Source organism: Malurus melanocephalus, unplaced genomic scaffold (genome assembly GCF_030028575.1).
Source record: "Malurus melanocephalus ecotype Western Australia unplaced genomic scaffold, MMel_1.1 scaffold_119, whole genome shotgun sequence".
In the NCBI taxonomy this organism is placed as follows: Eukaryota; Metazoa; Chordata; class Aves; order Passeriformes; family Maluridae; genus Malurus; species Malurus melanocephalus.
In genome coordinates, this window is record NW_026623351.1 from 644,151 (window position 1) to 671,406 (window position 27,256).

Here is a 27,256-nt window from a genome sequence, read left to right on the forward strand (position 1 = left end):
GTTTATGATTGCAAAGAGGAGACTTTTTCTATCTTCAGTCTTACGCCTCTGCTCACAGCGCTTATAATGAACTTCCAACAATCAGATATACCATGAGGCCAATTGGGAAGCTGTTTTTAACTGTACAAGCACCAGATCAATTTGACTTTACTGTCCACATTCTCACACGTACATGGCATTACAGAAGACTTTTATGACTGTCAGAATTGTTACTCCACATTTTTAGTCTGATTTAAACTTAAGAAGAACTTACAGTTGTATGTCAGGAGGTATATGATGTTCTTTCCAATTTTTACTTAAACAACTCAAATTTAGAGGCATATGAAAAACAAAGGCAAAAATCTTTCTTTGACTGTGATGTATTGGAAAGSAGTCTCAGCCAATGTAGGCCCATTTGATATGAATGTTGTCTACTCAAAAAAAACTTCTCATCATTAGAGAAATCTATTTACTAAATGGAGATGTTTTATAACTCTCTTGGGAAGTTTATGGGGATTCGTACTGCATCAATATATCTGCTTTTGACACTGCAAAGCAGTGAGGGACAGACCACCAGCACCTGAACTCACATGGGTAAGGGATTGTCTGTTCAGACATCCATCAGAACTGCATGCCCAAGGAGCTATCACAGCTCAATATTTTGGTTGGCATTTCCCCCATCTGTACCTAAATGCTACCTAAAGCAGTGTTTTTCCGCAAGACAGATCAATATGCTGCAACGATTAAAAATAATTAAGCTGTATCAAATATTTCCATTTTAATATTGTCATTGCAATAAACTACATAATTTAGGGGGCCTTAAATATTGGTTAAATTAGTTTTGTTGCTATTTTTCTTGCTCTTGCTTTCTACTCTCCAGCAATAAATTATATTCTATCTAGTAATTTATTTATTTTACTGAATATTTGTTTTTTCTCTTCAGCTTCCCCACAATATTGAAACAACTCTAATATTTATTATTACTTTAAAATGAAAATATTTTTCTGTTTACCTCTGCAGTTTTTTAAATTCCCATGACTTATAGATCCAATAGAATAAGGCAAGGAGATCAAATGTAGCCAACGTGTTTTGCAGATAATAATGAAGAAGAAATAACTGATTCTGATTTCAAAACTGATGGAAATTAGTCATTAATGACTATCTCACATCAAAATCTCAGCCATGGCTCCTGTAGCAAAGAGATAGAAGAATTATTATACAAACTATAAAATCTACATGTCTGAGAGTTTTCAGAATAACAAAGCACAGTGCCTAAAAATCCTTCTGTTTTTTTAATTATTGGTTTTGTCCTATAGGAGGTCTTTGGAAAGCTTATAAAGACTCCAGACGAGATGAGATGAAATTCAAATTCCACCCTGCTATCCACCTTCTTTTGTTCACCCAAATCTGATAGGTAAGAGCAGCATTTATGTGTGTGTGTGTAAATGTCTGTGCAGACTCACAAGAACAAGCATAGTTTTCTTAAGTCRGATTTCACTGTATATTCCCATCAGCATTTTTCAATGAACTCTGCTGAAGTCAGAGGAACTTTGACATCTATAGTCATCACAGCTAATAAGAAAACAGTAGAGAGGTTCATTGGTTCAGATCATGGAGGGACACAAACTCAGTTCACATGCTGCTGCTGCACTGTATTTCTGGGGGAATGCTTTTAGAAGTGCTTTCAGTAGAATTTAATAATCATTCTGAGCTGTCATAGTCACTAAGGCTGCAGAAAGCTTGGCCTATAATCAAGAAGATGGAGCATCACAAAATATCACTTTATTGTACAGATAATGTACAATTCACAGTACTGCATATTACGGCTTCAGTTCTTTGATGATTACAAAGCTTGTTTTTCACTCAGTTGCCTCCTGTTGTAATTTTGTATTTTTAGTTACTAATATGCTACTATTATGTTTACAAAGGAAGAAAATAAAGTACACTTAACAAAATTGTGAATTTAAAGGATCATTTAAAATATGTCTGCATATGGAGAGGAATTGTTCAAGTGTTCAGTTTTAGCTCCCTTCCCAGAATATTACCAATAACTCTGGCCTTTTCCAGATGGATCATCTAATCTGGTGGGTTTATTAATCTCTTAATTTTTGGCAAAGATATCTGCCAGTCCCTATCTGCTTTTTAGGTTCATTTTTGTCTATAATTCATGGATCTCAGTACTCAGTAATCTTCTATTCCATTTATAAATGTGTTCTTTTTCAGCTGTGACATGAGTTTTTACTTCTAGATAACATTAGAAAAACCTGGGTGCCAAGTATGGTAAGGGACAGTTTGCTAAGAGGATCTGAAATTGGAATTTGGTCCTTTTCTAAATTTTTTTCTCTGTTGCTTTTCTGTGACAAACCTTAGCRTAGCTTAGATTGTGTGTTTTCAGAGTCAGTGATGGCATCCTTGAATGYATGCCTAGCACAGTGGAAGCCACAGACAAAATGTTGTTGGTAAATGAGAGACATTATTTTAATTAGCTATGTAATTGTTTTCTCCACCTTAATTTATAATAAGGTTGAGTTTACATTTTTTTCAATTTTGGGGGCAGGGAGGCAGAAAGAGATAGTTTTTACTTGTTTTATGAGTTAAAGRGGTCATTTTAATAAATTGAATTCACTTTTAAAGATATCTCTTTGTGCCTGTACTAACCTAAGCCACTCAATCAGTCAAAATCTAATTTTGATTTTCAACTGTCTTCTTGTAGAAGACAAGCCAACATGATTAAGCCTTCTCTGAAAAAGTTATTCTTTCCAGACTTACCAAGGACACCAGCAAACAACAGCACAGCTTTCAGTCACGTAGAGTTCTGTCTGTTTAGTGTTCCTCTGAGCGTTGAACCGGTTTCACTGTTCCACGAAAGGAATCAAAATTTTCTGCATATGTCAAATAACCTGTGCTCAATTCAACATTTAAAAAGTGTGATTTTATAAGCAAAACCTGTTACTGAAATTATTTTAGTGTTCTTTTCTTTTCCATGGGGTTTGTTTTGTTACATACACAGATAACACAATGCTGTGTGGAAGCCCTGAGTTTTCTGCCAGGTTGCTGCTGGAGGAAGATGTGCCAGTGAGGAGAGCAGTGAGTTAGGAGCTGCAGGGGAGCACRCGGCTGGAACCACCATTCCACCATGTCCAAGAGGAAAAGCAGAGCAGGACCAACGAGGGTGATGGTGGTCAGGGCTGGATGCAGACCAGGAATARGCAGATGGGTCTGCAGAGATGAATCGTGCTCGAGGTCAAGTCAGAAAGTCAGCCTGTTGCCTGGAAAAAAACACAAAACCTTTGCAAACAATGTTAGGAATGAWGATACAAAAGCAAACCTTTCATGAAAGCTTTTGGGTGCACAAAATATGGCTTTTGTGGACACTTGGTAATGGATATCTACAATTTTTATAAGGTTAATTAATTAATATAGGAAATCAGTTACTTCAATAACCCACCCCTTTGAGTTTGTCCAGGGGCTTCTTTGCCTTATTTTCTTGTGATTTGTCTTAAGTTCTGGTAGAAAATAWGATGTTCTTCTCAGGAATTCTCTTCTTAAGAATAACACTAAACAGAATTTCAAGAATCTGTTAATAAGGAATTTTCTGAWCTGTGAAAGGAGACAGGAAAGTACTAGCTAAGTATATGCTAAGAATCCACAAAGCTACAAACATGAAAAAGGCTAAAAATATTTAGGCATCAAGCCCACAAAGAAACTTTAAAGTCAGCCAGATAAGACACTACATWACTGTGTCCAAACTCCAGTCCTTCATTTTGATAAACTCCTGGGATTTCCCACCTGAGACTGTTTCTGCCTGACATAATTTTTATTTGAGAAAATATTTTGTGCGGTTTTTTTTGTTTGGTTGGTTGGTTTTTGGTTAGGTTTTGTTTTTTTGTTTTTTTTTTTTTTTTTTTTTTTTTGTAGTTTATGAGTGCTACTGTTCCAAAGAATCAACCTCTGAAAAGTAATTAGGTTCCAGGATATTGAGACCGGAAGAAGAGAAGTTAGGTTTTTCTCCCTAAAAATGTGGCCTCACACCAGGTGACAGTCATACTTAGTCTTGCAGAATTTCTCTCCATCTGTCTTCTCCTAATGAATATTTAATCATCTTTCTGTGAACCACTGAATCTTTAATTTAATTTTAGTATACACATTTCACCGGTGRCTGCTGAAAGTTTAATACAGGAACAGTCCTCCTAACATGAACTCCAGTTCATGATCCTGCTTTCTGTCTCTTGAGCCCTCAAGGTGAGTGTTTTAACCTCAAGGCAACCCCAAGATAGGAACATTTTGTGGGCCACTAGATGGTACAAGTTKGAATTTCTTCAGGAAGTCAAAAGAATTAAAACCATATAAATCAATTCCTGAGTGAGTGTTCTAACCTAGGCCATTACATGAAATGGAGTTGCTATCACCACTTCTGGAGATGTTTTAAAAGAATGTTCTGTCCACAACTGCACTTTGGGAAAAAGCCTAATTCTGCCCTTCACTCTGAGTATTTTAAGAGTGTCTCTGAACCAGAGATCCTGAGAGGTTTTTTGGTAGACATAAACCGAGTCACTGTTATTAGATGTACAACAACTGCATTACTTCATGATACAGTGCCTCTCCGACAAGCATGAGGCAGAGCAAAGGATTTTTAGGGACAAGGGAACAGCATAACCCAAGGACATGAATCTGAAGGAACAGTTTGTCTCTCTTTCTTTTTGATTTTTTCCTCAGGCTTGCTGATGATTCATGAACCTGCTACTTTTCCCTGCCATAACTCCCTTAAGAAAAGAAAGGATGTCACATGTAATAACCGTGGTCTGGTCTATGCATTATCTCCTAAACATTTAATAATAGATAATATCCAGTCCAACATAGTGCCCATGACACAGAGGAAGAGCTATTGTAATWGGTTTTATGGGAAAGAAAGAACATTTAAACTGCTTGATCCAATCCTATTCTGAATGTGGCAAGTCCTCAGATGCGATCTGCATTTTCTTCAAAAGTAGCACTGCTCAAAACATCTGCTCTTTTCAACTTCTTCATTATATCAAGTAGATTTATGTTGAAGATTTTTTTTGACGGGGATAAGGATTTGATTTGCTGATGGCCTGTGCAACATCAAAAAGAAACAAGAACATTTCCTCTTTCAGGATGCTTCATATTTTTTTCATTTCACCTCCTCTTGGAAGATATTATCAGGTGGGAATTTAGAACACAACTCTCTTACCATCCATATTTGCCCTTAGGATGATAATGAATCATAACTTCCACAACSTTTATCAATTTAAATCCCAGAGGGAACAACATAATTTCTAATTTTGGTTTGGCTATCTTGATTTGAAAATAGTTTTGTTTTTTTTTTTTATTGAAGATATGGTCATCAAATTAAGCTGCATTTTAATTTAAAAATGTTTCCAGATTTCTTATTCTAGTTTTTTAAAGCAACAAAATACATATGCAAACAACTTGGTGTCCCTTGTCTCCTCTTATATTTTGGTGTATGAATTTCTTTTGCTCTTTTTCCACTATGATTATTAGAACAATTTATGATCTCATTTCAGTTTTATCTCTTTCATCTGYCCTTAAAGAAAGTTTTTCAATTCAGTACTTGCAGTTGAAAAATTCATTTTCCTTCCCAGTAATACGGCATTTTAAAAGGACAATGTATTGCTATTTTCTTTTTAATATTCTATAGAAAATAAACCTGTGAAACAAACAAAACCATAATATGTGTACAGGTTACCTTAGGTTATTGAAATTCATGTTTATTGGATTTTTAAGAATACTTGAAGTTGTATTTCTAAATGCTGAGAAAAATATCTCATGATCCTTTTGTTACTAATGAAATGACCAATTTTATTAACTTGTACTTAATTTTTTGTTCAAGGACAGACATTGAAAGTGTTGAGCAGGAAATTTATGCTTTATTTTAAAAATACAGATATAAATATATAATCTGGATTTTTATCTGTACCATCTAGAATTTAATTTTGTTTTAACATYCTGTATTTTCTTTGATACTCTATTAAAGATCTAAATGTGAAAGACATGGATGTTATTGAATTTTTGTAAATCATGAAGCATATGTGAGGAATATTAATGACAATGTAAACATGGAGAARACACACAAATTGTACCATAGCAACTACTTGGAGTTGATGGGCCAGAAATATTCCCTTCTATTTTTAAAAGATGTGGAGATACAGTTTTAATTTTTAAATAAACTGGTTTGTATATCAGTTAGGATACTGAAGTGATGAAAGCTAACAAAGAAGTGACTTTGATACTCCTCCTTCTTAAAGTAGAAACAMTTGAAAGATGATGATGATGATTATCAATAATTATCAGTATCATGATCATTATCGTTGCAATTATCATAATCATTATTTATTATTTGTGGTGCATGTTTAACCTCTATARCATCGTTCTTTAAATGTGAGAAGACAATGTGTCTGGAAATCAAAAATTAGGAAATATTCTATGAACAGATCTGGAACTAAGTGATAAGTTGAAGAAAAAAAATTAATAAAAAAATTGGGAATATTCTGTATGCACACATGAAAGTCTGTTCTTTAAGAGGACGTTAAGATTATAAGTCAACCACTCAAAAGTTAAGAAATGTCAAATCTGCATTTATGTGAGATGCATACAGACTACAATCAAGTGATCTCTTACATTCCTTTTAACTAAAAGATATTGACATCACTTCGCACAGAATATTAATCATACTACACCATTCTTTAATGATCTTCAGAATTCCTTTCTTCACCTCCAGTAGTACTGCAACATCTTTCTCATGTTTGATTGGACAAAATATTACAATATTTTGTATATAATACTCCTTGTATTTAAGATTATCTTGTTTAAATGGTCGTTTTAGCCGTATCCTTAAACTGCAGTTTAGACTAGCACCTGCTTCCAAAAAAGTTTATCCCAGACATGTTGGCAGAAATGTTTGTGCAGATATGTTATTAATTTTGCTAGCAAAACAACTGTGCTGAAATCAAATCAGTTGTTCTAGAGTCCACAATTCACATCAAATTTATTTWWWAAAAAAAAATTTACTGTGTCGTTCTGTAGATCCTTGCTTGGATGATAATGAGATAATGACAGAAAGCAGGGCTGAAACATTTCCTCAAGAGCAGCATCAGCTTTTATTGACTTAAAAGGATTTTGTTTTTCAAGGTGTCTGAACCAATATATTAATTGGGTTCTGTCAGAAGGGAGAGCTCCTTCTCCTTCCTTTCCTGAGCTCTGCTGCTTGGTTGATCATTTGGTGGGATTTTCAGGTCACTACATCAGCAAAACATTCTAAGGGGGACAGATTAATTTTGTGCTGCCTCAGTGCATGACCGTGATGAGCAGACATAGTCCAGGCAGAGCAAAGGAAGAATCAGGGATGTGCAGAGGGAGAATGGGCACTTGGATCCTCTTCCAGCAGCCTGTGCATTTGTGTAAGTGCAGCCTTTGCAGGAAATCTCATCCTTGCTGCCGTGCTGCTGGCTAGCAGATGTGACTATTGTTKGTAACCCAGTTCTCAGAGGGCTTTTCAAAGCCAGAACTTCTCAAAACAAGGGATACTTATTCCAGAAGATGTTCTAACTCTYCTTATGGGACAGCACTAAGGTTGGAACAGAACACTCTGAATAGCTAAAAATATGGACAYGACTTTGTTTACCTCAACAAAGGTATTCTACATGTAAGGAAAAGAAAAATGCATCATTTTTCTACTTTAAGATTACTGACAGTGTCTGTGGGACCTGTTGTCTCAGTGATTTACCTCCTGAAATATAATGTTTTTTATGGCACTATTAGCTGCCTGAGAAAAAATACAAATAACATAACATAGACCCGTGAACTGATCTCTGAGTAACAGTAGTAGACATATAAGAGTATTCATTTCCCATCCAAAAGGAAGGTTGGAGAACACTTACTGGACAATTTCCAACAGAGGAATTTGTAAAAACTGAATTATTTCCCCCTTAAAAGCATCCATTTTAAAATGGGYCTCCTTTAATCTTGCCGGTGTTTTAGCTCCCTGTGCTCTGTACAGGCCTTCAGCTCAGAGGTAAAGAGCCTAGCAAACCATCCTAAATTTGTGTAATTTATTAATTTTGTAATTTGTGTAACTCTTAATTTTACACTAAGAGGACATTTGTAGTAAGATACTTCATCATAAAACATTTCAAACTAACGAAATCCACCATGAGAAGGAGTTTATTTTCTCTTCTAAGCTTTAATTTTGAGATWTTCCACTTGGTTAATTAATATGTGCTGTGTCTGCTTCAATCAAAACAGAAAACTGCAATAATAATCAGAGCAACTTTATTTTTCTTTTTTAGGAAAATACCTACAGATACCAATGTATTATTTTCTTATACAGCACTTGTTTTGGTTTGTGGTGTTTTGTTTTGCTTTTTTGTTATTCACAACACACAGTTTTGAAATAATATTCTTCTTGACAAAAATAGAATATTTCTGTTGGCTAAATTTTTCTACAATGTCAGTCTCATTCATCTTGATCTAGACAGGTGTTATTAACATTAAAACACATGCATTTCTTACTCAAATGCACAGAAATTTCACTGGGAAAAAATATTTGCACGAGTAGAGAATATGAGGTGTGTCGGTTTTTTCTCTGTAACAGAGTCAGTCTACCTGCTTGGGTCATGTTAATATGATACAAATAGTATTTATTAGACCTTCTGAATCAAAGGAAACACYATCTGTCTTGTTAGATACAGCTTTCTATGAAAGGATATGGAACCAATAATTTGGGGAGATTTTATTCTATTTATTTTATTATTGGGGAGTTATCGAAAAAAGGAACACTATTTTCTACTTACAACTATGAGAACAAAAAACTCAAACTATTGAAAAAARACATTTTGAACATGCTACCTTAGCAATTTCTAGGGAGTAAAAGTGTGAATAAATGCAATCATTTCAGTTCACGGTGTTTACTGTGGCATAATAACACTGACATTGAATGTATTTTGCAGGACAGAGAAAGGAAATAAATTGCTGAAAATGCAATTAGAAATGTGACAGTGTTTAGAAAAAGAATGGAAAAAAATCATTGTGATGGTGAACATAGTGATTTTGTTTGTGACACCTTTAGAATGGATTATAGCATACTTGCAATTATGCAATATTTATGAGATTAATTTACTTTCCTCAGATCCAGTGCCTTTGACTTGACATGCAACAAACTACATCCCATCCATGCACAGTTGATRTAGGGCTTCTCTGCACAATAGGCATGTGTCCCTAATACACAATTCATTGATTTGATACTAAAAGAGAATTAGTCAATTTAAAGACACGTTGTCAACCTGTCATTTTTCAATTTAAATCTTCCCTTATTGGCACAAATATCAATTCAGTGTACAATTTAACTTAAGAAGCATTGCATTTCTCAAGTCGTGATCTTTCACTCTTCCTTCTTCACTTACTAGAAATGACAAGTATAATTTGTCTGCAGAAGAGATGAAATCATGTATTGAATTTGGTATTGATCTACTATCAGTACAGGCAAGAACAGAGCAAAAAATGTTTCCATTAAAATTCTACTTTTGTTTCCAAAGCGCTGCAAGTTTCAGGCTCCTCAATCTATAAATCTAAATATTGTGCATGTGTGTCTGTGTGTACGTGTTTCGTTTACGTGCTGGGGAMATCTCCAAGGAAGGGGGAAAAGAGTAATTCTGAACAAACAGCAGCTCTCTGATATGTACAAATAGCTGCTTTTTGCATTMATAAATAATAATTTATGGAATGAACCAAAATAAAGACCAGCACTTTAGAAAAGTAACTTAACAAAGGGAAAAAAACAAAGCAGTAGACTAAAGGAAGTATACATTTCTACATTAAGTGAACCGTTCTGAATTTTCTTGTGAAAATTTTTTGTCCTCAGAAATAGATATTTTTGAGTAAATTTATTTATTTCCTTCAAGTTTTCATCAGGATTTTCTTTCTGGTATAGAACTGACCAGTAGCAACAGGTATAGACCTTCCTGCAGTGCAAGAGGCTTGTCCTGGCATTTGCTTTTKTCATTCCAGTGAAAAATTAAATAATGTTGAAATCTCAGAAGCTGCTATAGAGTAATACCTGCATAGATTTAATTTTTAACAATTACCCCTAACAGTTTTAAAATCATAGATTTCATTATAAAATCAAACACCACAGAAGGGATATTATATACGAGCTGTTCAGAGCAGCTTCAGTAGGGAAGTTGGATTTCATTCATAGTCCTCAAAAATCCTTTTCTACTTTAAAATTAGACAATAAAAGGTTCAGAATATCTCAGAAGTTAGTAATTCCAGGCAACAGTGATGATAGTAAACTGAGGTAGTGAATGAACTCACTTTAGACAGAAAGATGACCTGTGCCCATAGATAAAATCACACTGAATTAAGAGTGATTTTATCACAATTTCTGGTTCTATTTAAGAGTCTTTAAGGAGAGAAAGCAGACTGAGTTTTATCAATATGAATCAGAAATATCTTGGTCCAAGCACCCCAAATACTCAGAATTTAAAAAGGCTTGCAAAAGTCAAGATATAATAGATCAATTGTTTTTTCCAGTGCTTTGAATGGTGAAAGCCATTATTTGCAGTAGCTTTGGAATGAAATAAAAAATTACCAGGGTCTTGGGAACTGTTAATTTGAAGCAATAAAAGGCAAAAAAAGAGGTTTTCGTTCATAACAGAGAAAAATTATTCCAATTTTTATTTTTTTATGATTAGTTAGATAAACCTTCCACTCTGGAGCCCTGAAGGAAGCTAAATTKCAATAATGGTAATAAATGATGAAAAATTATTTTGACTGCCTGTAGTTCTGGCCAGCCTTGGGGAATGAATTTAGTCTTTCATAATTGGTAAATGTAGACATGTGAGACAAACAAGTGGTGGCTTACACAGGTAATGTTTCTTAAGTTGTGTGCAAGTTGATGTTATATGCAATAAATAGGATTTTCTTCAGTGCATAAACTTAATAACAGAACTAAATGCTCTTATCTCCCATTGCTTTAAAAGTTAACGAGAAAGAGTTATAATGCCACAATGAAATATCGCATCTTCCAGTCCTTGCATTGAAAAAAAATCCCACTGAAAGAGCTTGTTGCATGATGACAGCTGGTTGTATGACAAGAAAACATGAGCTGGAAATGTGCACTTGCAGCCCAGAGAAAGARACCATCTTGACCCCTCATTAAAAGCAGYRTACCCAGCAGGTTGAKKGAGGTGATTCTGTCCCTCTGCTCTGCTCTTGTAAGACTCCACCTGGAGTACTGTGTCCAGCTCTGGGGGCATCAGCGTGGGAAGGACATGGATCTGTGTGAGCTAAACCAGAGGAAAGCCACAAAAATATTCAGAGTGCTGGTGAACCTCATCTCTGAACAGACTGAGAGAGTTGGGGTTGCTCAGCCTGGAGAAGAGAAGGCTCTAGGGTAATCCTATAGCAGCCCTCCAGTATCTAAAGCAGGTATTTACAAGTRCAAGTAGTGACAGGACAAGGGGGAATTGTTTTAAACTGAAAGAGGGTGGATTTAGATATTGTGAAGAAATTCTTCCATGTGAGAGTGGTGAGACAATAGAACAAGTTACCCAGAGAGGTTAAGGATGCCCCATCCCTGGAATCGTCCAGGAAGAAGTCCAAATTGGATAATGAAGAAATTGTTCTAGTGTAAGGTGTCTGTGTGATGGTAGGGGGGTTGGAATCAGATGCTTTTTAAGGTCCATTTCAACCCAAACCATTCTCTGATTCTGTGAAAAATGACAAATAAATCTAGCCAAYGGTTCAAATTCTAAGAGATAATCTTGGAACCTTAGTGATAGGGATGGGCTTTTCACTTGATCACACTGACAGGTTAAATAGCTTCCTTTGGGTACAGAGAGTTTGAGATTGCTAAATGCTCCTCCAGTTACTGAGCATTTGATGCTATAAATGGGAGGCCTTTTTCTTGGATTGTAAGAGGATTTATAGCAAGGTAATAAATTACTGTGTTCGACATTTAGAAATATATATTGAGCAATCAGTAGCTGGAAGTAAGATTGCACAGAAGATGGTTATTATGTCTTAAATGCAGTATAATAATCAAAACACAATAAAAATGTTCTTTCTCCTGCTGATTTYTTTTCTGCCATCTGGTAGAAAGCAGAGCTGTACGGCAACGTATAGCTTTCCCTTCTGACCTTACTTTACAGTTAAGAACCATTCAACTAGGATGATAATGATAGCCTAGGTACAGAAGAGAAAATGGGGGAAAATCATAAAGCAAAGTAGCAAATGTCAAACTGACAAGACTTTTATGTATCACAAAGCCCACAGAGGGAAAATGTCTTGTCTTACTAAATCTGTCTCTTTCACTACAACATATATCTTTAAAGAGCATTGACTGCTGGTGCACACTGCACTAGTGAAGGAACTCAACTGTAACTGTACCATGTAACTGAAATTGCTCATTGCAAATGAAAATGACTTTTGGTCAGAAAAAGTGATAGGTGTGCTATCAAACAATCTAATAAAATCTATTCCTTTCTTTCACCAGCCAAGGTTGTCTGGGAAGTAGCTTTACAGAAAACAAGCACAGTTCTTGTCTCTCATGTTCAACTCAGAAATAAATTATAACTACCTATTATGCAAAACATTACATTTTAATATGCCCTGTCATAAAAAAGCTAATGATATTATTTGAGTTCTAAAACCACAATGCAACAGAGTAGCAGTTTAGTACACTATTTCATGCACTGCACTTTGACTCTTATATGTCCTACAGCATCAACTTCATTTCAGATTTTCAAAATTCACTACTACATATGTAACTAATAATTATATTAAATAACATCAGAGATAGCATTTTCTGGCTTTGTTTGAAAACAACCTTTTCAGTGAGTACTCTCCACATCCATCTAAAGTATATCTGTGTGTTCAGGGACATATCCTGATACATTGCTTCATCACTAATGTTTTTGATCTGATTATCTTCCAAATGTGGGCATGACATATATGAATAAGATAAACAATACCAAACTTTGGGGGACCCCCAGCTAGACCCTGTACCAGTCATTACAGCCCTCCGGGATCTCTCATTTAGCCTGTTCTCAATTCACTTCCCTGTCCTCTCATCCAGTCCACATTTCCTAAGTTTGCCTGTTAGGATGTTGAGAGAGAGTGTCAAAAGCCTTGCTGAAGTSAAGGTAGACAATATCCAGTGCTCTACTCTCATCTGTCCTGGTGGTTATTTTGTTGTAGAAAACAAGAAGATGGTCAAGCACTATTTGCCCTTAGTGAATCCATGTTGACTACTCCTGATCACCATTCATGTGGAGTGAGACAGCCTCCAGAATGAGGTACTCCATCATCTTTCCAATGATTGAGTCTGACTGTGCTGTGGTTCCCTGGATCTTCCTTCTTGCCCTTTTTGAGGACTGCAGTGACTTTGGCTTTCTTCCAGCTCTCAGACACCTCTCCCAATCTCTATGACCATTCAAAGATGATTGTAAATGGCCTGTCTGTGATGTCTGACAACTGTCTCAGCACTCATGGATGCATCCCATCAGGGTCCATGGATTTRTGGRTGTCAAGTTTACCTAGGTGTTCTCTAAGCCAATCCTCTTTAGCCAAGTGAAAGTTTTCTTCCAGTGCTCCTTTGCCCTGACCCCTTGGGCCAGAGGTTCCTGAGGGCTGGTCTTGCCAGAGAAGACATTTGGTCTTCTCTGAAAAGAAGGCATTTGGTAACTCTGCCTTCTCTGTATTTTCTGTTACCAGGGTTCCCCCTCCACTTAGTAACAGGCCCATATTACCTTTTGTTTTTAATTTGATATTGAAGTATTTCAAATGTCTCATTTTTTTTACAACTTTCATTCCTGATTATGAGAGAAGTGTCAGAAGTGGACAACTCAGGTAATATCTACTTCTGCTAATAAGAAAACATTGCTTTCCAACCTTTACCTAGCAAGATGCTTAGTTACTACCAGTCAACACCAAGAAATTTCCTCTAGATATAACCTCCTCTTTTGAAGTAGCAAAAAGGAACCAACCCACTATGTAGTCCAATTATCCAGAAAGTTATTGTATGTCTTTCACTGCTAGCGGTTTCAGTAAAAAAATAAAATAACTCAGGAGGCATTTTGGCAACTGCTGTAGTCAAGTACAGCTATTTTGTCAGACATAATTTATAGCCATTGGAAGCATTTTAGGGTTTGAGGAGTTTTTTGAGAGAGAAAGTGATTCTTGGAAACTCTAATTTAGGTTCTCTGAGAAAAAAACTGTCTTTTTCCTTCTGTTTACCACAGAAAAGTCCAAAGGCRTTAGCATTTATAGCTCAAAAGTGCTTCAAAAAATGTTTCCATTACTTTACATTCCTAATTAACTCTGGCACTAATTTTTTTCATGTTTATTTATTTAGTTTTATGCAAATGAAAAAAAAAAATCCCAGCTATAAGCATGTATTTGAATTAAGAAAGTTCTCAAACACCTGCATATCTTTACTTGAACTTAAATAGACAAACAAGAATTTAGATTGCAGTTTATATTCTTACTGAACTGCAACCTCTTGAAAAGGCAGTACCTAAAAACATATACTGGCATATTCTCATTCCACATACTGTCAAAAGAACTATAAACTAGACTAGCTATAAGGGAAGTAATACAGTATTTGAGACATAAGATGAAGCTTGCATATAAACTAGATTTAAAAGTGACATGTCCCAAGGGAAAAAAAAAAAAAGTGTTGAATTCCAATTTTTCATATTTTCCCATCAAACTCAAGCAGTTCAGGCTCAGGGTTCTGAGAAAAATCCACTTCCATCCCCCAGCTTCACACACACACACACATCCCACCCCAGATTCTCACATTTAGAGAAAGTTTCCCTAACCTTTAGAATAGGTCATGAGTTCAGTCACAAAGTGAAAAAAGCATTTATGTCTTTTTCAGTTCTGAGATGCCCAAGAGGGGAAATGGCCAATTTAGAAAATCAAAGGACAATTTCACAAATTCATTAATGTTAGCAGGAATAACTCCATTGACATTCATGGTATATCTGTATCTGGCCCAAACTAAAGGCTGGCAATATGAAAAATTATCACAAATCAAAGAAATGCCACCATAAGAAAATTTTGAAATTTTTTTCCAGAGTCTGAAGTTGAATTAAAATATTTTCAAATTGAAGACATAAAGCTCTGCTATGATAGAATTATCGTAGAACCTACATATATTTAATGTAAAACAGACAATGACAATTCTGCATCTGACCCTGGATTTAATATAGCCAAATACAAATACATTGAACTACACAAGTAGTTAGGCATCAAACAGTTTGAGTGAAGACCTGAAAAATGTACAGAAGATAATGCTGTTACCCTGATTAAGACAATTCTACATTTACACATCCACATTAGGAAAGAAATGTTTTGAGTTGCACCCTTAATTTGTCTTTACTGCCTACATTCCTTTTTATCACTGCATGCAAGTTCATATTTGTATATTCCTACATTTATTGCCTTATCTTAAAATATCTGGATTTTTTTTTCAAATTAACTCTAAGTTCCCCATAATTTTAATAATAGATTGAGGATAATTACAGGGTGCATACTTCTTAAGTTACAGTATACATTTATRTATGTACCTAATATATGCTCAGCTTTATTTAAACAGCGTGTTAAAGGCAGATCATAGTTTGGTTTTCTATTATCATTATTAAACAACAAACCATCTTTTACCCCTCAAATAATGAGTACATTTAATTATGTTTAATTAAATTAACTCATATGATTAGTTTCATTTCATTCTGAAGAAGRTCAGTGAATTGTTAATCTTATTATTAGGATAATGTCGCTTCTGAAATTTATTAACAAAAGAACATTTTCAAACAGGGAAAATATTGCTAAATTCTAGAAAATTCTAGAAATTGACTSGGTCAGAATCACAGAATGGATAAGGTTGAAGGAGGCCACAGTAGGTCATCTGGTCTCCAACCTTCCTGCTCAAGWAGGGTCACTCTAGGGCACATGGCACAGGATTGTGTCYRGATGGTTCTTGAATATSTCCAGTGAGGGAGACTCTCTGGAGCCTCTCTGGGCAGCCTGTTCCAGTGCTCAGTCACTGCACAGTAAAGAAGTTCTTCCACATATTCAGGCGAATTTTCTGTGCATTGATTTCTGTGCATTGTCTCTTTTCCTATTGCTTGACACCATTGAGAAAATCCTGGCTCCACCCTCTTAACACCCTCCCTTCAGATACTGACAGGCATTGATGAGTTTACCTCTAAGTCTCTTCTTGAGATTGAATAAGCCCAACTCTCTCAGGAGAGATGCTCCAGTCCTGTCATCATCCTCATAGTTCTCTGCTGGACCTGCTCCAGGAGCTCCATGACTTTATTGTACTGAGGAGCCCAAAACTGACAAAGCACTCCTGATGTRTTCTCACCAGGGCTGAGTAGAGGGGCAGGATCATCTCCCTTGACCTTCTGGMAATGCTCACCATTGGCAAAATCTATAGCATAGAAAAGTCCAGTAGAAWTTTTTCCATTCTCACACAAGAATCCACAGAGATATAGCTTTTAATTATCATAAGCTAATGATAATATGCATTTTTAGGTTATTAGTGAATTAATTCAAGTTTAAAAGACTGTTTGGCCATGGAGAAAAGGCTGGAGACTTATTAGAGGAATGTGGTTGCTGCTCTAATTCCAACAGATGCAAGTTATTGCCCTGTGGAAAGGGAGCAGAGAAAACTCATGCAATGATTACTTCACATTGCGGTCCGACATTTTGTTTTRGAAAAGCTCACAATAAACCATGTACTGGCCTTCACATTTGAAGAATAACATGCTTGCCTAACCTTTTGCACACTGAATTGGTCCAACAAACTGTTTATCCCTCTACACTGAACAGAACCAGAAGTSCTGGCTGCTCACCTGCTTCAGTCCTACCACATAACTGCTGCCGTGTTTTATTCGGTGGCTTTTGTCAAAAAAACACTCTTGAGACAATGCCCACGCACCAGATGAGAGTATTAGGGACCTTGAAACATTCTGAGTGCACAAAAGGACCAAATCACCTTTGGCATCTTCATCCTACAAATCCTAGAATAAACACAGCACACAGAAAATTATTATTATACTCTACAGTTCCAGGAATATCACATGTAGTCCAAAAAGACAAATGCAATGCAATCTGGACATAGCCTGTCTCTTGGTCCCAGGCTCATTGATTATTCCTGTTTTATTTAGCAGTGTGGATAAACAGTTGCCTGAAGCTCAATCATCTCACAGTCTGGCATTCTATTTACCAGTAATTAATTTCTTTGAATTAAGAAGAATTCTTCAGAGGAGGAGGATTACACATGGGAATGGGCTGTCTGGGTGGGTGGAGGAGTCACAGTCCCTGAAGGTCTTTAAGGAAGGACAGGGCATGGCACTTGGTGCTGTGGTCTATTTGACAAGGTGGTGTTTGGTCATAGGTTGGGCTCAGCAATCTCAGGGGCATTTCATCCTGATTGATTCTCTGATTCTGTAATGATTCAGCAAAGGTGCCTTCATACAAGCTACACATTATGAGCATTTATTTCATAAATCTTCAAAGTTCTCTTACTCTTCAAACAAAGAAAATCTCATTTCCCTTTCTGGAGAGCAAAAGAAATGTCTTCTGGTGTATGCAGATATWCATGGATTAATGAGGTGATTTATGAAGTGGTCAAACAGTTAAYCCCTGTCTACACTGACTAGGGGTATTACTAACACTAATTCATCTTCCCATCTCCTATCTTTTTAACAGTTTTCCTTTTCACTATAGTCTACAGGGAAGCAATATCCTTTGAGAGCATTGTTTAAATATTTTAAATTTTTTATGCCTTTTATGCAAGGMAAAGGATCTAGCAAATAAACTTCACTTTAAAGCATATTAGAAGGAGACAGACCAAGGAAAAGAACCATCACGTGCTAGTGAAAAGAAGTCAAGACAAATGCCAGTTTTCCTGTTGGTTTGGTTTTGTTTTCTTCGCACCTATTATATAGGCTGAGTCTGTTATTCTGGGKGTCACTGGAGAACATGATGAACAGRTGTGTGATTGCTGCCCTTCACTGCCTCAGGTGCTACTGCTCTGACAGGTCATTTTACTGTTGCAGTTGAAAGATATATATGGCCATGTAAAGATTTAGCAGAATGACAACAGGCCCTTGCCATTTAGAGAATATTTCAAATGTTTCCATTTTTTAAATTTCAGATACTTCATATTAAAACTCTGTTGAAGAGACAAGCGAGAGTTGCATTAGCCAACAGATAATATATGAAATACCCTTTTCTAGGTTCTAAGTTAGAGTTCTAAGATAGTGAATTTAGCCTGGGGGTAACCAAAGAGACAGTGTTTAGCTGCTCATTCCAGCTGCTTTTTGAGATTACATATTAGATTAGCCCACTCAAAATGTATTATTTTAAAGGATTAAAGAGTAGGAAAAAACCTATTGATTCAGTTCAGAGAATAAGAAGTCCGTTTTAAATTATATTATCCCTGCTGCAGGGATAATATATTATTTTTTTAAGAGTTTGAGTGGCAGTGAGACAAATTTGGAAGATATTTATAAGCAGCAGAACTGGAAGGCCACAAAAGACATAAAGAATACTGAATATTGACTATGGTTTAATTTAGATCTTTTTTGAGGAGAAAGTCTGCACTGGACAGAGCAAACATTTATTCTTCTGTGGACACTGCAACTGTATTTTTATTATTCTGCACTGTGTAGGAGACAAATATGTTAGAAAGCATGAGAGTTGTCAATCTTGCAAGCTTCAAACATGACTGCACAATCTATCTGAAACTTGGTCTTGCTGTAGATGTATCACAGGTAAGTGCAAATACAGACTACAGGTAGACATTTTAAATATTGGCAAGCATGTCTTGTATATAGATTAAAGTAGGTGAAAATAGGTCTAGAAAATAGGTGAATTTTCAAATGAAAGTGATGACAAWTAGACAGCATCATGCATATGGTTCATGGAGATCTGGATCTGCTTTTTTTACAAAAAAATTTGTGTGAACTTAGTAAGTTTATAATACTTAGTTAGCACTATATTAGTATAATAGCATTTCTAAATAAAGATATTATTATTCCATATTTTCACTGAATTGTTCACATTATTAAGTGATAATTACACGTTATTTCACTGAATATTTTTCACTGATTTCTTCTTTCACTAATACTTTTGAAACACRAGGATACTTAAAGAGCAAAGAATAAAACAGGAACTGTTATAAATTTATACCACGGAATCATAGGATGGTGTGGGTTGGTAGGCACTGTATAGAGTTCCAACTYCCCTGMCATGAGCAGGGACACCTTCCATTAGACCAGGCTGCTCAGAGCTCCATCTACCTGTCTGCGAAACTTTAAAGGATGGGGCATCTGAAATTTCTCTGGGCAACCCTTTCCAGAGCCTCACCAGCCTCGGGGTAAAGAATATCTTCCTAATATATAATCTAAACCTATTCTCTTTCAGTTTAAACCCATTTCCCCTTGTTCTCCACAACCTTGTAAGAAATCCCTCTCCAGCTTTCTTTTAGGCCCCCTTTAGGTGTTGCAAGGCTGCTATAAATTCAAGTTTCTCAAGGTCCCTTGAGAGGACAGCTTTTCCCTTCAGTGTGCCAACTGCACTGCACAGCTGGATGTCACTGGAAAATCTGAGGGTGCACTCAGCCCCCTCTGTCTGTGTCACCAAAAAAGAGTTTAAACAGTGCTGGTCCCAATAGCAACCCCTAAGGAGTACCACATGTCTGCAAATATCTGTTATCAATACACAGGGGTGGGTGTGCCTGCATGTCTGCCCCAGTAAATTAACCTGGGGTGTCTTGGGGAAGAATGAACTTGAAATATATTGGGTWACAGAAAACCTCAAGCAATAAAACATCAAGTATAGTGATCATCTTTTCCTAGCACCAGAAATAAATAAAAGGCAGTACAACAAACCATAATATAAAACTTGGTACAGTAAAACCTAACAGAGATTTTTTTTTGTCCCCTCTTTCATACAAATAACCTCTCTGRAAAACTTTTTTTATTCAATGTTTTTGCCTTGATTTGTGGGAAACACCATATTCCAAGGAATATCTACAAATTATATTTCTTCAAAAGTCAATTTTTCATGTATGGTTGAAACATTTGAGGGTTTGAAAYAGTTGAGACTATTTAAATTCTCTCTTGAAGCTAATACTTTTAAAAATAATTCCACTAATGACTAAATTATATTACTGAAACCAAATTTAGTAATGCARTTTATGTTATTATATCTTTTGATCTAATCAGCTATAATAGCAGGTATTTTCACATTTTSRCTCTCTWAAATGAAAAATCCTAGTTTTCCATKTCATTGCAATATTTATGTTTAAATGGACCTCAGTGAAGGCTGAACACATTGATGTTCCAGCCTCTTTAAATTTTCTTAACTTGTTCTCTTCTCTAAAACTCTGGCAAAACCAAACATATGAATAATACCACCCACAGTTTAAAAATGCCACTTGGTTGCCTAACTTGTCTTAACATCTCCGCAGTGCCTACCTTTGTCCTATGGCCCTGTGAAGACAGTTAGCAAGCAGGGTAAGTCAGCACCACCTGAATTTTCTGTCGGGAGGGACAATTGTTTTCTTCCAGCATCAGAGGAAGTTTGATGCTCATCAGAGTTCTCCTGTGAGTACACAGCAGGTGCAGCACATTTTGCACTCACTGCACTCACTCCCACGCTGATGGAAAGAGATGTTGATGACATACAGATCCCTAGGAGACAGCCCAGCAAGGAGTCAGATGGGGGATGAATAAACAATAAACTCAAAATGCCTGCACTAATTCTGTTGTCCTATCAAAGTAGATTTTATAGATGCAGTAACTTGTTCCCTGTCTTTTAAGGTAATTTCTGTATTTCTTCAAAGAAAACTGTTTAAACTCTCATGAGTTCAACATGTCATGCTATAAATGACTGTTCCAGTATCTGAGATCTTCCACAAGGGCACATCAGTATTCCAAAGGTCTTACTTCTTTGTCCTGCTTCCTGAAAATAAATGTTTTCCACACAGCAGCTAAAGAAAATTTTGCATTCATTTTTTTTGCACTCTGCTCTCTGTAGAATTTAGGCTATCTGTTTAAGTGACATATAAAATATGCTCCTTTACATTAAGTTTCTTGCAAAAGTTTTCTTTTTACCCTAGAAARTACATCCAACTTGTATTTACATGAGATAATGACAAGGCTTTTGCTTCCTCCTCAATGTGATGGTGGAGTAGGAAGGCAGCAGACTACTGTCGGGGTGCAATATGGAAATGTGCACACACATGTCACCCCATTTTTTTCAGTCCTCTTATCCAGGAGAAAAGTGACAAAGGACATTAAAAAAGTACTAAAAAAGTTTTAGTTCTTTAGGGTTAGAGGTCCCCATCAGGGTGCAGGTCACCCCAGGCTTACTCACAATGATTGTTCTTGTACTTCTTTTAGAAGCATCTTGTCTTGGTCAAATCTTGGACATAAAACTAGGCCTTAATTAGGAATAGCATTCATACTATTCCTAATTATATTAATTCATCAATTTGAGAAAGAAATCTGCAACATGAAAAAGAAAAATTCCATATAATTCCAGGGGTTTAGTTTGGACTGGTAAGAATATTCTACAATTTATTCCACAATTTTCTTAACTTAGAATGACATTAATATTCTGAGAAGGATTGTAAACTTTATAACATATAGAGCCAAGTTATTCTAAACTTCTTCTTGCGACTTGTTGTGATGGAGGTGAATAAGAGCCATACTGCATAAACTTTCTTAATTGCCTCAGGAACCTTCGAAATGGAGTTACAAAATTGGCATTATCTCCCTAACTACCCATTACCTGAACGCAATTGCTTTGGAAGAGATTGCAGTGCTGCTGGCTAGGAGTTTTGCTACATTTGCTTACTGGATAAGCAAGCAAGAAATTAACTTGCTCAGAGCTGTCTGCCAGACTCCAAATACCTGTTATTGATGGGTGACAAGGAATAAACYCAGACTGCTTTCCAGCATGCAGATCCAAGATGAATAATAATGTCCATGTGCAAAGCAGTTGTGAGTAGCAAAGCAGAGGGTGAGCTGTGGAAGACAGCTTCTGAATAGAGTCCAGCAGACACTAAAACAAAGTTTAGTGAAAAAAACAGAGTCCCTCTTTCCCTTCATTATCTTTTATTTTAGAATAAAGTAAATGAAAAGAGTATTATATACTTAATCACAGTTAATACATCTCATACCTCACTGTTTTGCTTATATGGGAACTAGAGTTTCATGAAGCCCCTTTGGCGTTTTTATTCTYTCACACATTCTTTCTTATTTAGCTTACTTGGTGCCCTGACTTACATTTTGAAGGACAGTTGCAAATGAACTGTGTTTATTTTGGACATTTGCCAACCAGCAGCTTTCTTACCCTTTTAAAAATGAAGAAAAAAAAAAGAAAAAGCAAGCAAAGATTTCACCCCTGATGCGCCATCAGCTTTAATTAGACCTTTCTTTATCAGAAGATGATGTCCATGTTTTGAGTGGCTTGCTGGCTCAGTTGCCTCACATTACTAGTGGGTTTTTTTCAAACCATAGCTCCACATTAGCAACATGATGTAAATGAAGATAATGATAACCTAACATTAACATTTATACTGAGAAAAATTAGRTGCAAAATTAGAAACTGGAGCTAACAGATGTGAACACATTACAAAAAATATATAGTAAATTTAAAAACAAGCAAAGCCTTGCTGTTAATRTGACAAGAAAAAGATTTAGGTAACCAGAGTCACTTCTCTGATACTAAATAATGCTCCACTTCTCTGGAASCTTTGTAGCTAATTTCTTCCAGGTACACATATTAGGTTGCTAATTTAATCAGTTTCTCAATGATGTTACTACAGGACTAAAAGACAGAAGCTAAGCAGTTGCATGCTGATAGAAAAAGATTTGATCCCACTATCTTTCATTACTTTCCCATTTGTGTTAGAAATCGTTTCGAAAGTGCAACTCTTATTTTATTTATCCAGCTCCCTGCCGATTTCCTGATCACTGTTTCATAAACTGCAGCCCAGAGAATCACAGCAGCTCTGAACGGAACCATTTTCTTCATCTGCAAAAGAGTCTCCACATGTTTTTGCTCCTCCAAAATAATCTAAACTCTGTGTGTGTGTGTGTTGTAAAGAACTGAAGGACAAGTCACTCTTATGGAATGAAAACGTGTAAGCAAATAAATTTCTGTCGGTATTTCTTCTAAACCAAATGTAAGGAGAAAGTGCCTGCCAACCGCCAACAAGCTTTATCCAGCAAAAACAATTTCTGAAACTCTTTGATCATTTGTCAGAGGCATCAGTGTTGGTTTGAAAATTAATAATGTGTATTTGGGATTGTAATATGCAACTGTATATGTAAATATCTGGGATTCTTTATCCCAATAGTGATAATACAGTTGTGTAAAATACCAAATTTGCCTAGATGCCAAAAATGTTCAGGCAGACCAGTACAGTGTGGACTAGAACATGTTTGATTTTTTTTTTTTTCACTAATGTATATAGTTTTTAATGTATACACTTTTAATGTAAGAAAAATCAATATATATATTCCTTATAGCCGTTTAAGAAACTGGAAAGTGGTGAYAGCCACCGATTTCAAGGACTATGAAAGTCTTTGAAAATCACAAAGAAGGTCATGCTTTAAAAGTCAGTAAGTGCAGAGATGAACAGAGAATTTCTGAAGTTTAGTTGAGTTAGACTAAGAGCAGACATTTRAAAACATCATTGGAGATTTTTCAGTTAAAGGTGGATAAAAATAGAACAAAGAAGGAAGAAACCAGTTGGTTTGAGGAAAGAATAAAATTAAGGATAATCTTAACACTGGCCTTCAGTCAGGTAAGCTATTTATTTCTGACTTATACACTGTGACACAAAAGCATGGGTATAAAATTGGGGAAAATTGTAGCTGAGGGGAAAGCATGACCTTCTGAGTACTGGGGAGACTGGATAGAACTCTATCTATATCTATCTATCTATCTATCTATCTATCTATCTATCTATCTATCTATCTATCTATCTATCTATCTATCATTCTATCTATCTATCTAATCATTGTAGAATTCTATGTTCATGTTAAAATTCTAAAAAAAAAACCCAAAAAACTGAAATTTTGGATCTGCTAATGAATATTTTTTATATAAAGTTTTGGAGAAGAAGAGTACAGTCAGACTGGAATATAGTGAAGCAATATATACATATAAGAAAGGGATGAAGTATTATTCATTCCTGAAAATAAGTAATAAGAGAATATCTGTAATAGTCCTTAAAGAAAAATGGCCTATAATATAATATAATTATAATATAATATAATATAATATAATATAATATAATATAATATAATATAATATAATATAATATAATATAATATAATATAATTAATATAATATAATTAATATAGTAGTAGTTTAGCAAATATTGAAGTGAATCCAATAGCTCTTTTTTTCATAGTCAGTTTTCCAAATGGTGAAAATTCACAAATTTTATCTCTTTGAACTCTAGTGAAGCATTTGATATACCAGTGGAAGACATATATACATATTAAACTGGGGAAGATAGAGYCAGGTAAAACTACAAGGTCATATGAAGGGGATTTTGGCAATGGAGAACTTTATATATTGAATTATTATCAGGGAATGATGCAATCTTTATAACCTAAAGACTGGGTTTGGGATCAGTACTCTTAAGTCAAAATTTTGATCAGCTTCTTTATCCAAAATATTAGGAGTTTATTAGTGAAATTTACTAGCATGAAGGAAAGATAGCTCTGAATACTACAAAGGAGAAGAATATTACTTAGGATTGGACTTGGAGCCATAGAAGYGGTATGAAATTCAGTTTTACAAAGTTCATACATTTGGGAATCAARCCCAAAATATTTCTCTGCTAACTGTGTCTGATCAGTTTGGAATGGAGAGTCACCTTGCAGGGCACTGTGAATGWAAATATGTTTTGTAACTCTAAAAAAAGGCAAGCAATGTACCAAAACAAATTTTCCTGCAGAGATAGAAAATATGAGTGTCATTGTACATGAAAGACATCAGATCTCATTTGAAACTGGCTGTTAARTATCAGTTGCATATGTTCAAGAAAGATTAAATGAAAGCAGAAGAGATGTAAAGAGAAACACTTGAGATGACTGGGGGGTATGGAAATGTTTTTTTAGATTAACTTAATAGATTTATGTATGGTATGTCTAGKTTGCAGTAGCTGGAAAACAGACCTGGAGGATGCCTGTGGTCCTTAATCTCTCAAAACCAACTTGATGAAACATATCAGTGACAAATTTGAAAAACTAAAAAAAAAGTCTAGAAAACAAATTTGAACATTATATAGCTGACAGTTGTTTCGTTGCTAAATGTTTTGTTGCTATAATTATAAGTTATTAATATTTTCAAAGTAGAACTCTTCTGAAATATGCAAAATTTGATGATAACTTGATGAATATCTTGGCTTTATGCTTATCTGGGGATATGCCTTCCACAGAATCGTWGAMTCAMTGAGGTCAAAAARGCCTCTGAGATCATCGAGTCCAACCATTGACTGAACACTGCCACRTCAATGACACCATGGCATCAAGTGTTGTATCCAATCTTTCCTTGAGGACCTCTAGGGTCAGTCATTCTAMCACCTCCCTGGGAAGCTCATTCCAATGCCCAATCAYCCTYTTTGTGAAGAAATTCTTCCTRATGTCCAACCTGAACCTTCCCTTGTGCAGTTTAAGTTTGTGTCCTCTCATCTTATTTATGGAGCCTGGAAGAACTGGGCTCTGTAACTGGGCTACAGCCTCCTTTCAGGAGTTGTAGAGAGCAATAAGGTCACCCCTGARCCTCCTTTTCTCSAGGCTAAACAAYCCCAACTCTGTTTCTCACAGGACTTGTGTTCCAGACCSTTCCCCAGCTTTGTTGCCCATTTCTGGACATGCTCCATCACCTCAATGTCCTTCCTGAACTGATGCTCCCAGAACTGGATACAGTACTCAAGGTGTGGGGTCACCCATGACAAGTACAGAAGAAAAATCACTTCCCTGGTTCTGCTGGCCACACTATTTCTGATACAGAAATCAATAATAAATATATATATATATATATAAAATCTTACAAATAAAAAATATGCAGCGCTGTATTGGGTGTACAGTTTTAACTGTTATTCCTATAACTACTTAATGAATGCATATCAGAAAACCCTAAAAGCGTACTGAGAGTCCTCAAGAAAAAAATCACAGGAAACTAATTACCAATTCCTTTGCACAAGTTATATTTGTGCAGTGTGATCTGCTAATAGTGGATTAATTTCATATATCAGTTTTAAGGTTTTCTATTGTGGRTGAAAYTAGGGAAAAGAAAAGAARTCCTGTGAATTAATGAAGAACATTTACTAGGAATCATTGTGCACACAGGCTCTGAGTTTGAGACATGGCTGGATATACCTTTTCCTTCCAGAAGCTGCCACCTTGTTCAGTAACTTGGGACATAATACAACACAAGACAGAAAATAGCCCCATCCATATACACTTTTCCTCAGCTCTCTCATCTCTGTTGATATCAAAATGAAGTTTCTCCACTGAATCAGTTTTAAAATCATTTTATTGTTCTCCTGGTTGGGTATCCCAGTGTGAAAAAATGTTTTATATATTTGTCTAGATAAACATTGTCATTATAAATAGTTATATGCACAGACTCTAACAAGTGTCATAGAATAATAGAATGKTTTGGAATGGAAGGGACTTTAAAGATAATTTAATTCCTAAATTTAAATTTTTTCCTAATTTAAAGATAATTTAATCCCTCTGCCATGGTTAGGGACACCATCCACTAGACCAGGTTAGTCAGAGGTCCATCCAATCTGGCCTTGAATACTTCTGTACATGGGGCATCCACAACTTCTCTGGATAACCTGTTCCAGTGCTTCACCATCCTCACAATAACRAATCTTTTCCTAATATCTAATCTAAACCTACTTTTTTCCATTTAAAGCCATTCCCCCTTGTCTTGTCACTCCCCACTCCTATTTCTTACAGGAACCCTTCAGTTAGTGGAAGGCTGCACTAAGATCATCCTGARCCCTTCTCTTTTCCAGGCTGAACAAACCAAATTTTCTTTAACTTTCCTCACAGATGAGGTACCCCATCCGTTCAATCATCTTGTTGGCCCTTCCCTGGACTTGTTCCAACAGGTCAATGTCTGTCCTCTTCTGGGGACCTCAGAACTGGATTCAGTGCTCCAGGTGTGATCTCCAAAA